This window comes from Tursiops truncatus, chromosome 9 (assembly GCF_011762595.2).
Source record: "Tursiops truncatus isolate mTurTru1 chromosome 9, mTurTru1.mat.Y, whole genome shotgun sequence".
Lineage (NCBI taxonomy): Eukaryota > Metazoa > Chordata > Mammalia > Artiodactyla > Delphinidae > Tursiops > Tursiops truncatus.
Window position 1 is genome coordinate 82,774,281 of NC_047042.1, and position 12,462 is coordinate 82,786,742.

At 41.7% G+C, this 12,462-nt stretch overlaps 1 protein-coding gene across 14 annotated transcripts in view; it reads left to right on the top strand.

Moving 5' to 3' along the window:
* The first annotated feature begins 2,633 nt into the window (after window positions 1-2,633).
* The window catches only part of NRF1 (nuclear respiratory factor 1), a 137,302-nt gene continuing 127,473 nt past the window's right edge, over window positions 2,634-12,462 (top strand). For 2 of the 14 annotated variants that reach the window (XR_002174125.3, XM_019924136.3), the window contains exon 1: window positions 2,668-2,888. The gene's annotated coding sequence lies outside the window, so the exon portion shown is untranslated. Of the gene's footprint in view, window positions 2,889-12,462 lie in introns of all 14 variants that reach the window. The other 12 variants (XR_012334067.1, XM_019924079.3, XR_012334068.1 and 9 more) reach the window with 10 other exon arrangements.

Below are 12,462 nucleotides of genomic sequence, written 5' to 3' on the forward strand. Positions count from 1 at the left end.
TAATCTAGAGATGATTTAAAGTATACAGGAGAATGGGAAGATGTGGGTGGGTTCCATGCAAATACTACGTGGGCCATCTTATATAAGGGACTTGAGTATCTTGGGATTTTGGTATCTGTGGAGGTCCTAGAATTATACCCCCTCATATGGTGAGGGCCATAAGCCAATGTCGTTTGTATTTCTTTTTCTTTATTTATTTTTGTAATTTGTATTTCTGAGGAGGGTAGACACAGAGGTCTTCTATCATATGAGTATTGAAGATCTACTGGGACCTCCCTGGCAGTCCAGTGGTTAGGACTCCATGTTCCCAATGCAGGGGGCACGGGTTCGATCCCTGGTTGGGGAACTAAGATCCTGCATGCTGCACGGCATGGCCTAAAAAAATTTAAAAATGATAATAATAATAATTTAAAAATGATAATAAAAATTTTTTTTAAAGATCTACTATGAGACTGGCATTGCACAAGATGCTGGTATATGGTCATGAACAAAACAAAATCCCTGCCCTCCTGCAGCTTCTGGATTGTGGAGGATACATGGCTGGAGAAGTACTGTGTAGAAAGAATAACGCAGTGCTTTCAAACTTTTTTGCAACTGAAATCCAAGAAGAAGTGCATTTTATAGCATGATCCAGCACAAACACACACACCTATGCACATACATTTATATATCTGAAATGAGTTTCATAGAACAAGAGTCTTACTAAGTTTGACGTTCTCTGATATTTTCTATTTCTTTCATGAAATGTTGGTCATGGCTCACTAAGTTAATTTTGTGCTTCATCAGTGGGTATCAACCTGCAGTCTGAAAAAATATGGTAATGGTTAAGAGCACAACTCTGAGGCCAGGCTGATGGCTTTCAGACCTGGCTCCACCTTTTACTGTCTGGGTTTGAGCAAGCAATCTCTACATACCGTTGTTTCTCCATCAGCAAAATGAGATAATAATAATAGTAGTACCTACCTCATGGACTCCACTTGAGAATTAAATAAGAAAGGAGATAATGTGTGTAAAGGACTTAAAATAGGGCCTGACACAAGGTGAGAGCTCAATAAACATAGGTGGTAAATACTGGGTGTGATGATGGAAGGGAGAAATGAGGGAACATTTCCTAGAGGAGACCTTAAGGAGTAGTAGGAATTATTCAGGGGCAGGTTTAAGCAGATGAATAGAAGGAGAAGACAGAGAAGTTTTGTGCAGAGAGAGCAGCCCTTGCAAAAGTTGCGAGGTGCTAGAACTTCCTGTCTTGTATGACCTGAGAGCTTCCCAGTTTGGTTGCAGCCTGAGGGAGAAGTCTGTGACAGATGAGGTTAGAGATGCAGCAGGGGCTGAGATCACGAAGGGCCCTGCAGGCACCTCAAAGAATTGTAGACTTTAACTTATGTGTAATGGGACCTTATTAAGCCTGTTAAGCAGAAAAGTGACATGATTTACTTTTTTGAAAGACCATTCAAGCTGGAGGGTGGAGAATGGATTGGGGAAGGCAATTCCTGTGGCAGGGAGACCATGAAGGGTCTATTGCAGTATCTTGATGAGAGATGAGAGTCACCTGGACCAAGGTAAAAATGACAGGGAACAACTGCTTTAAAGGATCTAACTGATAATGGCACTTCAGGGAGAAAGGAGTCATGGATCACTCCTAGGTTTCTGGCTTGAACACCTGGGTGGTAGGCGGTGACAATCTCTTAGACACGCTGGACAAAAGAGACATTCCGTGTTTAATTATGTTGAATTCTGAGGTAAATGGAATCTTCTTGAAAATTAAAGTATCCTGGTTTTGTCAAATTGTTTTTTGACACTCTTTGGGATGTTTAGTAATTCCCTAAAGCAACGGTTCTTAAACTAGGGTATGTATGACAATCCCCAGGAGAATGTGTGTATTTGGGGGTGGGGTGGGACGGGGGGGGTGTTAGAAATGCGGGTTCCTGGGCTAAGAAGCCAAGATCCTGGAGAGACCATTTGGACTCCAGGATTTAAATAATCAGTCTGAATGACTCTGATGCAGGTACTCTCCAGATCACAATTTAAAAAACAAAGAACAACAAAAACTACCTCTCCTGTGTCTCTAACAGTAGTTTTTCTAGTCTCCACCCCTCCCTACTTCTCAGGCACTTGCTTGGGGGGGTCCCTATTGCTTCTGACTCCCTCCACTCATCGCTCATGAGAGTAAGGACTTCCTTTTCCTAACAGGTACATCTCCAGCGCGCCCAGAAGAATACTTGGCACCGAATGGGCCCTCTGGAAATGTCTGCCAAACGAATGAATGAGCGAAAACATTTATATATTGCTTTGTACAAAAACTTTAGCTTTTAAATACTTGGGCAGGGTTTGAAATAGGGAAGCAAAGGTGATTTCAAAGAAAGGGTGAGGGAGCGACTGGCAAGTCAGCGCGGAGGAAGAGGAGGGGAAGCCCCTCTCCGATTATCGAAGCACGCTCAGGAGGTCTTATTTCCCGGGGCTGGGGGGCGAGAAATGTGACTATTTACAGATTAGCAACCATCTTGGGTCGCCTGCGTTACTTCCCCGGGGCGTGCACATTTCCCTAATACAGTTGCTTTCGTGATTCCGGCTCCATCGAAACCTCTACAGGGAAATGTGAACGCGGTGAGACCTCGGTGGACGGCCGGGGTCCGAGCCCAAACACCCTCCGAGATGCCCCGCCGAGACAGTGCCGACCTCCCCATCATGGCGGCGGTCGGGCGGGGAAGCCGAGCCCGTGCGTAGCGTGCGTGCCTCCTCTCCCTCCCCTCCCCCTCCTCGGCGGCGGCGGCGGCGGCGGCGGCTTAGGCGGCAGCGCTCGCCATTGCCGCTGGTGGCAGGAGGCTGCGAGGAGCCGGCGCGGTCGCAGTCTCCACGGCGCAGGCCCACGGTAGCGCAGCCGCTCTGAGGTGAGTGCCCTACCGCGCAATCTCCAGCTATTTCAGCCCCGGCGCAGCCGCAACACGCCGCCCGCCTGCCGGCCGGCCGGCCCGCCCCGCAGCCGGCACCCTGCCGCCCCCGGCTCCAGGCCTGGGCCCCTGCCGGATTCGGCCCGCCTCGGGCGGGGGGCCCCGGCCCGGCCCAGTCAAACCGCCACCCCGAGGATGCACAGGCCTCACTAGGCCCCAGGCGTCCTGGCGGGCTCGGGAGGGAGGCTCTGCCCTCCCGAGAGCCCCAGGGTTCCGGCCTCCCCCGCCGCCTGAGGCTCTCGGGGCCGCGGCCTCCTCGCCGCCGTGGAACCCGGGGCCCGGGCCCGGCCTTCCCGCGGCTTCGGGAGCAGGAGGCCCGGGAGAGCGCGCCGGCCTGGGAGCGGGAGGTGGGCGGGCTGCGCGGGACGGGGGCCGCGGCTCCCAGCTCGCCTCCTTGGCCCTTCCCGGGTCTGGTCCGCGGGCGGCGCGGCGGGCTGGGCCGGGGCGCGGGAGCTGCTGTCTCCTGCGGGAGAGGAGGCTGGCTCTTCGGGCAACCTCCGAAGCTTCCCTCCCGCCGGGGTGGCGTGGGCTTGTTACCCAGGTAGACTGAGGGACGCTGGAATATGGCGCGTTGCCCACCTTCTTGCAAGTTAGGAGGCGGCAGCGGCGGCAGTTCGAGGAGGAGGGCGCAAAGTCCTTTTGTACGCAGAAATAAGGAGCGACATTGTGTTTTCTTCCCTAGCAGAGATGCTGCCCGTGGAGGGGGCTCGGTTCTTCCTGTGCTTGGGGTGGTGGTCCCCTGTGTGAGGGACAGGGGGAGTGGCACGACCTCGGGAAGGAACTGAACCTTTGCCACTGGAACGACAGGGGCTCTGGATGGCCTTGTGCATGGGTATTAGCCCACATCCCCAGCCTTTCGGGGAACTCAAGGGTTTGCCCTTTGCATGTGATCCACTTAACTGGGCGATGATGTCCACCACCTCTCTCACCTGTTGTGTCGTTGCTGTACGTCCTAAAGTTTCGACAGTCTATTTGTGCCCATCAGAACTTGAAGTTGTTTAAAAATCTTAATATTTTTAGGGCTTCAAATGATATCCAGCCAGTTGGAGGAGCTGTTGCCTGGTATCCATCCCTTCTTAAACATTAGATTAGCATATATTAATTGCTTACTTTACAGCTGATGTCACTTGTGCTTAATTCTTTCTGTGGTCAGAGCAAAATTCACATTTTCTTAAGTGTGTAGAGACAATGTATTGGAAACTCTTAAGGTGAAAGGTAGTGTGAGTGAGACTGTCAGCTCTGCGGGAGAATGGGTATGCACATCTTACACCTTTTGTCGAGGGCATCATCTGCTGTCACAGCTCACAGTGATCCTTTCCCCATTTCACCTTCGCCCAACCTTTAAAAAAATTCCTTTTCCTTTGGTCTTGGACAGTAAGTTATTGAGTTGTTCCTCACTCAGGGGAGGGGCGACTTTGGAGATGCTGGGGTTTTTTCCTTCCCTTAATTCAGTAGTGGCCTGACTCCCTAGAATTGTGTTTGAAAGTTCTTGATGTGTTATTGCATAGGTAGTGAAAATATGACTAGCTCCACCTGTGCATCCGAGTGTAATTTCCTTATTTTATGAGTGCAAAGGCAAACATACAATTATCAAATGTAAATGTAATGTAGTATAACTATTCTTAACTTGGGTCCAGAATTGTGTGCAGACTTTTTTGTGGGGCTTTTTTTTTGACAGGAGTTAGATGTGGCTTTCAACAAGGTCCATCAGAATAAGAATTACTGTTTACTATCTTTTGGTTCATCTTTATTTGAGGTCCTTTGATTTCATCTGCCTGCCTTCCTCCTCCTCCCACCCCATCTCAAACTCAGTATACATGAGGAAAATTACTTTTTGCTTGGGAGTCTTGGTATATTCTCATTTAGGGGGGGAAAAAAAGGTTTCTTATCCCCAAGACAGGAGTTTTCTTACCAGGTTTTAAGGAAATTCAGCAGATTTAGGGAAGTAATTATAGGAGTAGGAGATAACGAGGGCCCTTGTCCAGATATAGAGGGAATTAAAGAAAGGATTTCAGGTTTCCCTCCCAATTCATGTATACTCCAATGGAACCCAAAATTGTATGGTTTTTTGGTTTTATTAAGTCACAATTATGTATCCATCTCTAATTTTTTAGGGAGCTAAAGACCAACTTCCCATGATTTAAATATCTGAGTTTGCATTGCCTATACATCATAGGTTCAAGCAGACTTACTTGAAGAAGTATTTTATGTGAAATGATAGAAAATGGTGACTTTTAAGGGAAATTTAAGCTCCTTGTAGTCTGGGGTTAATTTTTTTTTTTTTCCCGGTACGTGGGCCTCTCACTGTTGTGGCCTCTCCCGTTGTGGAGCACGGGCTCCGGACGCGCAGGCTCAGCGGCCATAGCTCACGGGCCCAGCCGCTCCGCGGCTTGTGGGATCTTCCCAGCCCGGGGCACGAACCCGTGTCCCCTGCATCGGCAGGCGGACTCTCAACCACTGCGCCACCAGGGAAGCCCCTGGGGTTAAATTTTTTATACCTCTTTCTGTATATGTAATAAGGCATTCAGTAAATGTTTGTTGGGGAATAATAATAATGAACAGTATTATTGAAATTAAAATTTTTTCACAAATATTTGAAAAGGTATGCTGATTTTTTGGTTTCTGGAAGTTCTGTAAACTGTCAGCCTTTAGAAGCACACCCTCCAGTCTCTGGAGAACAGGAAGTTATTGCATAGGTTCAGCTTCTGTCAGATATCTTTAGGCAAGCCCAGTCCTTCACGCTGCAGTGGGCTTGTTCATCTACTCAGTGCCACTCTGAAAAGTTGGAGGGTAAAGGGGAGCTCTGTGGGTTGTTGAGTCTCAGAAGTGTCTGCTCTAACCTCAAAAGTTTTGGCATTACTCTCTCTGGGGCTGTAATTAATCCAGGAAATTCGATATTTGAATTTAGACATTTATGTATATCTCTTTGTGATGCTTAATAATACATATATAAATAGTATTTGGAAAATCAGTCTTACAGGTAAATATCAATTTTTGGTTTTGTAAAAAACATTTAAGAAAATGTTTTATACTGAAGGAAATTCTCTCTGTTCTTTCATGTTTTCCTTGAGAGCTAAAGCTAGTGTTTTCAGCCTGAGCTTACCCAAATATAATTTTCCATGAATGCTTAGTAAAACAGCAATGACAAAGAAACCCACTTGTTAAGTTTATTTTAGAAACATTTTATTTAGACCAAGTCCAATCAGTATTTTTTTAGGCTCTGGATACATGTTAAATTTTGAGCATCATGTATCATATAGTTCCTTCCTTATTAACTAGGGAGTGGATTATCCACTTTCTTGGCTTTTCAGCTAGTGCTTTTATCCATCAATATTTTACTAAGGAGAACAGGCTGGAAGAGAAAAAGTAAAGGAGGTGAAACAAATCAATTTCAGGTGTTTCCAGAAGATTATAACCACATTGAGCTATTGGAAACTTTTAATCCTGGAGCAACAAGAATGCTTTGTCTGAAGTTATTTTGATGTAATGAGGACAAAACTTAGAAAATAAACAGAATTTTTGATTGCTCAAGGAAAATAAGTGGATTATATATACCTTGGAATATATATATTTTTTCTGCAGTGCATTTCATAATTAGGCTAAAATGATTTCAACCCCACTCAGTGCAGTTTAGTAACTGAAGCTTCAAAAAGATTTCATCATGTGGTCTTTAGTCCTAAAATGTGAACATTTATATGAACTGAAGAAAAATCAGAAATACAACTTCATAGAGATATTCTAGTATATTTTTAAAAGGATCCCCTCCCCCAAAACAAAAACAACCAAAGCAAAACTAGGGGGTGGTTAAGGCAGGCCTACCACATGTGTGATCCTTGAGGTCAATCTGTATTGTATCATCATCAGCAGTCACTTAGATAATAAACCGACCATAGGAATCTTCTCCAGAATTCCAGACTTGGTAGCCTTCGTTATCAAACTGCTCCCGAGCCATCAGATAATTTCTGAGGAAGCCATGTCTAGTAAGGGAGGTGTGTGTGTGTGTGTGTGTGTGTGTGTGTGTGTGTGTGTGTGTGTGTGTGTGTGTGTGTGTGTGTGTGTGTGTGTGTGTGTGTGTGTGTTGGGGGAGAGTTGGTGGGGAGGAGAGGGGGAAAGGGTAGATGATACTGGTAAAAGAATCTAGTTTTACAGATTGGGATGATCGCTGGAATTTTGGAGATGTAGTATTTTTAAAAGAAGCTAAAAGAGCTACTTTCGTTTGGGTCATCAGTTTGGTGATATACAGTGTCTGCCATTTGTAGTGTATTGTTTAGTATATAAGCACAGTATTTAGATTAGTTCATGTATGCTGATGTCTGTGGTTACGAATGTGAAAAGTTTGGCTGACAGTTTAGGTGGACGTTTTCTTCAGAACTCTTAAATGGTGCCTGTTGGATAAACTATGACAAGCCTTTCTCAGAATCATGAAGAATGAACTATGTATGCGTAAATATTTAGACCATTTTAAAAAAAGAGCTTATATTTTACTGTTGGTAGTTGTAAAGTCTACTTTTTAGAACTTGGAGAGTCTGTTTTGTTGCTGCCACTGAATGCTAATATGGTTAGGCTGGCAGCTAAACCTACAAAGAACAAGAGGAAGTGAGGAAATGTTCCCATGAAACATTGCTTAAAACTAAGCAGTGGACTAGAAATGGGGAGCTAGAGACTAGGGGACTTAATTAGTTTTATGTTCAAAAGAGGATGAGGCGTACCCTCCACTGAGAAGTAACCTTAAGTGTGTCCTCACTCTGGAGTTTTGCCATTTATTCACCAGACACTGATTAAAGACATACTATATTCCAGTCATGTTCTAGGTGCAAGAGTAACAAATAAACCGTGGGCTTTGTCTATAGCGGAGAAAGATAAGGGTGCAACTAACTATAATACAGTTTGTTGAGAACTAAAATAAAGAAAGAGTGGTGTGGGATTATAGAAGGAGGGAGGGAATTCTGGGGGAAGGGGTGAGTGATACAGGGAGAGTAAGTGAGGTTAAGGAAGACTTTTCATGTAGTGGTTGCTTAAGTAGGACTTTGAAGGATGAGTAGCTGTTTTACTGATGAAAAAGAAGAGGCTAGATGAAGGGAATGATAGTCTGATTTTAGAAAGCAAGCAGATTTTGCTGTACTTGGGGAGTAGAGGAAAATGAAGCTGATGAGGTTGTGGCCTGATTGGGAAGAGCATGGGGGCGTTAAAGATTATAGTTGGTTAATGGATGAGGATGATGATGCCTTTAATAAGGTAGGGAATGTATAGGGAGAACAGAATTTGAGGAGGAAGGTAATAGGGTATGATGCTAGGTGTGGGAATCAAGATATGTCAAAATAGGTTAGGTACCTGAAGACTTGGACTGGAGCTCAAGGGGAAGAGGGGATCTATTAGGAGGTTTGTATTCATTGGCATAATGTCATATAGAAACTGCAAAAGAGTATAATATCAAGAGTGAGGAAACAACTAAGGCAACCTTGGGTAGCATCTATATCTGAAGGTCAAGTGGAAGAAGAGAGGCCTGTGAAGGAAGTTGAAAAACAATGGCTGAAGAGATAAGATAAATGGTATAGAGTTGAAGAAGCTGAGGATAGGGATTAATGGAATTTTAACAGGATTTAGCAATGTGAAATACTACGGAGCTCACTGGGATAAAAACTGGATTTGGCAATTAAGAAATAAAGTAAATTTTCTGAATGTGTTTATGTGTGTATATGTATGTATTGTTTTGCCATGAATCATGATAAACACAATAGATTTCTGGAGTCTTATTGAATATAGGGGTAGGGCCTTAAAACACAATTTAATAGATGACCCGTGCTTAGAAATAGGTCCTGTTACTCTCCTTCTCTCATGGGAATTACAACATTAAAAACTTTGGGAGATGACTTAAATTTTAACAATTAGAGTTTATGTATTTGAGTATATATAGTATCGTATATTTGAGTTTATAATCTTTAAAGTTTATAATCTCTTTTGAAGGATTTTGAAGTTTTATATTTATAGGTTAAGTGCAGGGTTTTTTAACCTGGGTTTTATAGTTCTGGGGTTCATGGATATATTTTGGCTGTGTGATCCTGAATCTTGAAATAGTTTGAAAAATACTGTGTGGGCCTATATGATTTTTCTGGGGAGAGGGTCCTTAACTTTTATGGACCCTCTCAAGGGGTTGTTGACATACAGAAAGTCAAGGGCCTTTTTGGTAATGTTAATGATTAAGTCAAATGTTGGTTGTGTCAGTTGGCTGAAATCAGTTATCCTGACTGGGCTAGATCAAGCAAGGGAAAGAAACTTTGAGTAGGTGTCTGGGGTGAGGAACTTTGGGAAGATGTAAGGTACCTTTCGGAGATAGGAGTAGGAGCACCAGAAGGAAGGTGGGAGGGATGCCAAACCACAGCTTAACCAGCTTCAGGATTTTGTCAAGTCATCTGAATTCCTTGCTTTTTTATATTCCAGAATTCACACTGTATATGACTATTCATGCACTCTATACAATAGGCTTTGTGCGGGGATCAAATTACTATTGTTTTAAAGAGAAAGTGAGTTTTGAAAGAAAGCTAAATGGTTCATTAGACTGCACTCAAATTCATTTTTTAAAAATTTAATTTTTATTTTATATTGGAGTATAGTTGAATCATGCTGTGTTAGTTTCAGGTGTACAGCAAAGTCAAATTCATTTTTAAGGTGGTAGTTGTTTATATGCACTTCGGAAAACTTCTAAAAGGTACATGTACCAATCCAGTGATCTGGGACAACGCATTTATTCTCTCTTTGCTTAATTTTTCTGACCATGAAATGAAAATACCATTGGCCTGTCTTATAGGGTTTATGTGAAATATGACAATTATGAAATGTTTTGAGGTCTAAAATTATATAATGGTAACAGATTGCTAGTGTTCACATTTCTTAAGCCATTGATAAAACCTGGGTTTTTAAAATTATTTATTTATTTATTTTTGGCTGTGTTGTGTCTTCGTTGCTTCGCATGGGCTTGCTCTAGTTGTGGCGAGCGGGGGCTGCTCTTCGTTGTGGTGTGTGGGCTTCTCATTGCCGTGGCTTCTCTTGTTGTGGAGCATGGGCTCTAGGAGTGCGGGCTTCAGTAGTTGCGGCTCGCGGGCTCTAGAGTGCAGGCTCAGTAGTTGTGGCGCACGGGCTTAGTTGCTCCAAGGCATGTGGGATCTTCCCGGACCGGGGATTGAATCCCGTGTCCCCTGCATTAGCAGGCAGATTCTTAACCACTGCACCACCAGGGAAGTCCCACAATCTGGAAATTTAAGCAGATTATTTAATAATGTTTCATACTAGAACTTACTTGATTCCTAAAATATTTCATATGAAGTTTTAGATAATTGGTCATTTTTACTTTCTTCTTCTAATCTTCGGATCTTTGAAATTGCATTAGGAGACAGTTTTGTCAGCTAGGCCCTGGATTCTGGGCAGTGATCTCCAAATTTTATTGTCACCCTTACAAGTAAATTTTGAGCACACATTCTGAATCACATTTATTTATAAATGGTATTCCTGTTATTGTACTAATACATTTATGTACATTATAAAATATGTAGAAGGTAGAAATTTTAAAAGGGTCGGATAAAAATGAATATTTTCAAATGTCTTGCTGATTGAGTTAATGATGGTTCAGTAATTTATGAGTTTGATTTGCTTGTTTTTATAAATATATTTGCTCATAATTCATTTTTTTTTCTGTAATTAATGCCAGTTGGCAACTGTATAGGTTACCCTGTAAAAGTATTGGTAAATACAAGAATTACATGAATAAACATATTGGGTAATCTTAAGAAAATTTGTGTTATGCAGCTTGCAATTGGGCTTGTGTTTGTGGATTATGTTTACATTCACTAAATCTGTCCCTAAATAGAACTGGAGTATTTTCTTTGTTCACCTTTTTTTAGTCCTTTGTCTTTCATTAAACAATTGTAAAATAAAATTTTCAGTAATAGATCTTTTATATAAAAATAATCACAAGTTAAAGAATCAACCAGGGTTTACTACATAAAAACACCATCATAGAACTAGTCTGTTGACCCCAAACTGGCTTTAGGAACTAAGTCTAAAGAAACAATTCCAGTATCACCAATTATGTGATTGAGTGTTAAAATTTTTGTCTTTCTTCCTTAATTTTTATCTTTATATTTTTAAAGTTTTTCTACATTGAAAATGTATTATTTTTGTAGTGAAAATTTTTAGAAAGGAAACAAAAAATCCCCCAAATCAATGGTTATTTTTGGTTTATAAGCATATATGTGATTTTCATTTTCTTTCCTATAGCTTTCATTATTTTTCAGATTATTTTTAATGAAAATGCATTAACTTTCATAATTAGAAAAAATAAACATAAGTATGAATAATATAATTATGGCCATAGGGAGTCAACTATCAGATTTTGGGCAGGCAAGTCACTTATCCTCACTGGGCCTTTTTCCCCATTTGAAAAATGAAGAGGACAGAATGGTAAAGTTTCTTCTAAATAAAAATTCCTTCTAAAATTAGTTCTGAGTCTCGTGTTACGACATGGTAAACAACAAATATATTTTCTTAATGTAAAAAGGTACGTATATGTGTTTATTATAGAAAAGCGAAGAGAAGAAAATTTAAAATAATTGTATATCAGTCATACATATTTAACAATATTTTAATTATATGGTTTTAGATATTTTCCTAAGTGTACATGTATGTACTTGCATGCACACACACACACTGTGCATGGATATACTGTATATGATAATATAAAATAATACTCTGTATATTGTCTTGAACCAAAAATGTCTAAGGGTGTTTGATTTGTCTATTTTTGCCCTGAAACATTCTTAATGGGGCAGTTATAAATCCATTTTAATGAAATATAAAAGATATTAAAGTTTCTATCCAAATACAAATTAGTCCAGGAAATGCTTACTCTCTGTTTCATGCTCTGTGTGGTTTTGCTGAGGTAAGGGTAACTTGGAGTAAGGGCAGAAGGGCTTGCCTATGAAAGCTTACTTAGTGAAGAATGAGAGCTAAATCCTGGGTTAACCTCAGTTTCATTCACATATTAACTTGCTTTTTCTCCACTCTGCCCTCACACTTCATGAGCCAAGATGCCTATTTGTAGGATAGTTTCTAAAGCAAACAAGTTTGTCTCAGTATTATTAGTCTTTTATCTTACCCTGGGACCTTCTGAGTTGTTATATTCCCACTGAGAGCAAATTGATATTAGTAACAGCTGTCATATAATACAGGAGTGTTAAAAAAGCTTGTTTGTTTGTTTTTTTAAAGCATTATTTGTGGGGAGTTCAAAAGATTTTATGTACGTAAAATATAAATATATAAATATAAAATGCTATGTAGTCTAGTTCATCCTCTGCCTCAATGAAGTATGTGATATATATAATTTTAGTTTTATGTAAAGAATATTGGCTCTTGGGCTTCCCCGGTGGCGCAGTGGTTGAGAGTCCGCCTGCCGATGCAGGGGACACGGGTTCGTGCCTCGGTCCGGGAAGATCCCACATGCCGCGGAGCGGCTGGGCCTGTG